Source organism: Oncorhynchus tshawytscha, unplaced genomic scaffold, assembly GCF_018296145.1.
Source record: "Oncorhynchus tshawytscha isolate Ot180627B unplaced genomic scaffold, Otsh_v2.0 Un_contig_5391_pilon_pilon, whole genome shotgun sequence".
Classification (NCBI taxonomy): Eukaryota; Metazoa; Chordata; class Actinopteri; order Salmoniformes; family Salmonidae; genus Oncorhynchus; species Oncorhynchus tshawytscha.
The window spans coordinates 22,435-26,236 of record NW_024607445.1 but is presented as its reverse complement, the minus strand read 5'-3'; the positions used below and the strand labels follow the sequence as shown (position 1 = coordinate 26,236).

The 3,802-nt window shown below is 42.5% G+C and overlaps 1 long non-coding RNA gene across 1 annotated transcript; it reads left to right on the top strand.

The window, feature by feature from the left end:
• Positions 1-2,203: 2,203 nt before the first annotated feature.
• Positions 2,204-3,057, top strand: LOC112253314. Its single transcript, XR_002953973.2, has 4 exons — positions 2,204-2,331; positions 2,529-2,619; positions 2,717-2,782; positions 2,878-3,057. It is a non-coding gene; the product is annotated as an uncharacterized LOC112253314 (long non-coding RNA).
• Positions 3,058-3,802: the final 745 nt, after the last annotated feature.

Genomic DNA, 3,802 nt, shown 5'->3' with positions numbered 1-3,802 from the left:
ATTCTTATTTATTATGACGGTCTACCAAAAGGCAAAAGGCCTCCTGCGAGGACGGAGACTGGGATGAAGAAAAATAATAATAAAATAGGACAAAACACACATCACAACTATAGAGACAACACTACATAAATAGAGACCTAAGACATCAACATAGTAAGGAAGCAACACATGACAACACAAAACATGGTACAAACATTATTGGGCACAGAAAACAGCACAAAGGGCAAGAAGGTAGAGACAACAATACATCATGCAAAGCAGCCACAACAGTCATTAAGTGTCCATGATTGAGTCTTGGCATTTTTTTAAACCTTTATTTAACTAGGCAAGTCAGTTAAGAACAAATTCTTATTTTCAATGATGGCCTAGGAACAGTGGGATAACTGCCTTGTTCAGGGGCAGAACAACAGATTTTTACCTTTTCAGCTCAGGGATTTGATCTTGCAACCTTTCAGTTACTAGGCTACCTGATTGAGATAAAACTGTCCAGTTTGAGTGTTTGTTGCAGCTCGTTCCAGTCGTTAGCTGCAGCGAACTGAAAAGACGAGCGACCTAGGGATGTTGTTGTCAAAGTAGTTAAATATTAAGTATGAAACAACTTTGCCTGCATTATCATGTTGTCAGATTTACGTTAAACTGAGGGCAATGTTGTTATTAGCTAGCTGTGACACCCTAATCGGTTTCACCTGTCTTTGTGCTTGTCTCCACCCCCCTCCAGGTGTTGCCCATCTTCCCCATTATACCCTGTGCATTTATATCTGTGTTCTCTGTTTGTCTGTTGCCAGTTCATCTTGTCAGGTCTTACCAGCGCGCTTTCCCATCTTCCTAAGTTTCTGTTTCCTAGTTTCCCCTGGTTTTGACCATTCTGCGCGCCCTGACCGCAAGCAAGCAAGCCTGCCTGCCGATCTGTACGTTAGTGATTCTGCCCTGGATTAGGGACCTCTGCCTGCCCTCGACCTGTATTTTGCCTGCCTCCTGTTTGGTCAATAAACATCTGAGTATCCGGGTCTTATCCTGAGTTCTGATACTACAAAAATAGCTAGCAATGCTAAGGATAGCTAGCTAAAATCTGGTGGCCTCCCCTCAATCTTAGATAGCTAGCTAACATTATACTCATTATAAGTCAATCTGGTGACATCAAAATGATGACAAAAGGGTTTTCCTGCTGATTATTTGAATCCTTTTGAATGTCATTGCATTTCTAAGCCACTGTAATGCACTGATGAAATATTCATCAGCGTTCCTTGACGATGCATTGAATAGAATGCTCAGTTGGGCATCAGTTCAAAACAATATTGGGAGGAAACATGAAAACCATGAATATTTGCACGGTAGAATTCAATGGCTATAGTTAATTTTTACATGTTTTGTTTGAGCTGCTTTTGAAAGAAAGTTGAATTGAAAACAGTATTGGTATTGTTGAGTTCGATTTTCATAATAGCAAGCTAGGAGTGATTGGTTTGATTAGCTAAACTAGCAAGTCTTGTTTGGTTAGCACGCTAACTACTGTAGCTATCTAGTAAACTTGCAAGCTACTTCTTTCTTAGGTTAAATCGTGTTGTTGATTTGGCTCAAACGCTTGGTAAACATGAGACAACTCAGCCTCCCGAGTGGCTCAGCGGTCTAAGGCACTGCATTGCAGTACTAGAGGTGTCACTACAGACCTGAGTTTGACAACCGGCCATGATCGGGTGTCCCATAGGGCGGCGAACAATTGGCCCAGTGTCGTCTGGGTTAAAGAAGGGTTTGGCCAGGGGGGCTTTACTTGACTCATCGCACTCTAGCGACTCTTTGTGGCGGGCCAGGCGCCTGCAGGCTGACCTCTGTTGTCAGGTGAACAGTGTTTACTCTGACACATTGGTGCCGGCTGGTTTCTGGGGTAAGCGGGTGGGTGTTAAGAAGCACGGTTTGGTGGGTCTTGTTTCGTAGGATGCATGACTCTACCTTCGCCTCCCGGGCCCATTGGAGTGTTGCATTGCAGCGATGAGACAAGGGGGTAAAATAAAAAAATAAGAGAACTCACTTTTTGCAAATCTATCCAACTAGCCATTTTGATGCAACATGATTACATCGAATAAGCCAGTTATTACAAGGAAACCCTAATGTTGATTCAGCCTATTTTTGCCTGGAGGGAGGGAATACACTCCAGGGTGTGTAACTGTGGTTATTGTCACGGCTGTAGTGTCTGTTTGTTATTCAACTGTAAGAGGTGGGGCAGAAAGAGTATAAGACAGGACTGCAAGGGGCAGAGAGACACTCGTCTTCTACTGAGGTCCAGAAGACATCAAGACAACCAGGTATCAATCAGTCAGCATATTCCAACTATCAGAGGTAAGTTTGCTTTCGCTGAGCACATTCTCAGATGTATATAGGTGTGGACAGGTGTGTATGGCTGGACTGGTTGTTGCATACAAGAGTAGATTGGTGGACAACTGTATAATGTGACATGCTAACAACACGGTTTATCTCATTTTCTAGAGGATGATGATCAGTGTGTGTTTTAAAATGCCATGCTCTATGTGGTTCAGTAAAGGATGAAGATCCAGAGTATGTTACTGCTGTTCGCTCTAGTGGGTGTCCTGTTAGCAAGCTCCCTCAATGAAGATAACGCTAAGGAAGGTATGTCTATTGTGTGCATGTGTGTGTGTGTGTGTGTGTACTATTACTCCTGGTTTTGATCTGAAATAATATGATATGATGACAAATCTTCCCCAAGAGGATAGTGCCATGGAGAAGGTGGAGAATGGACTTGTGAATGCCATTGCAGAAGATGAAGCACAACGTATGTACATATAGCTATCTACATGCATGCCAAAGAGAAGTTACTAGAGGTTTATAAAAAGGGTGAAGGCTAATTCCATGTCTCCTGTTGATTAGCATCATGGTTCAGACATCATCATGGATGATGAGGTACCAGAATGGGGTCACGGACGATTCTTTCCTGGTCTCCATATGGAATCAACATAACTAACATTACTCTACAAAGCCCCACATTCATCCATTCATGATGGCAATGTTGTATTGTGATCCTTCAATAAAATAGGCCTTTCACACATACATGTTTAGCAGTGTTTTTCATTCAGTGTTACAATGTTAACATGACCATACAATTTGGGTCGAGGTTGGGTGATTATGGAGGCCAGGTCATCTGATGCAGCACTCCATCACTCTCCCTGTTCAAATAGCCCTTACCCAGCCTGGAGCTGTGTTGGGTCATTGTCCTGTTCAAAAACAAATGACAGTCCCACTAAGCACAAACCAGATGGGATGGCGTACCGCTGCAGACTGCTGTGGTAGCCATGCTGGTTAAGTGTGCCTTGAATTCTAAATAAATCACTGTCAGTGTCACCAGCAAAGCACCATCACACCTCCTCCTCCATACTTTACATTTGTGTATTTTTTATTTATTTAACCTTTATTTAACTAGGCAAGTAAGTTAAGAACAATCTTACTTTCAATAACGGCCTAGGAACCGTGGGTAAACTGCCTCGTTCAGGGGAAGAACGACAGATTTTTACCTTGTCAGCTCAGGGATTCGATTGTGCAACCTATCGGTTACTAGTCCAACACTCTAACCAGTAGGCTACCTGCCGTCCCATTACATATGTAATCATGTAGTAACCAAAGTGTTAAACAACTCAAGATATATTTTAAATTTGCGAATCTTCTAAGCCAACTTTTGCCTTGATGACAGCTTTGCACACTCTTGGCTTTCTCTCAACCAGCTCCATGAGGAATGTATTTCAATTAACAGGTATGCCTTGTTAAAGGTTAATTTGTGGAATTTCTGGTCAGTCAACGT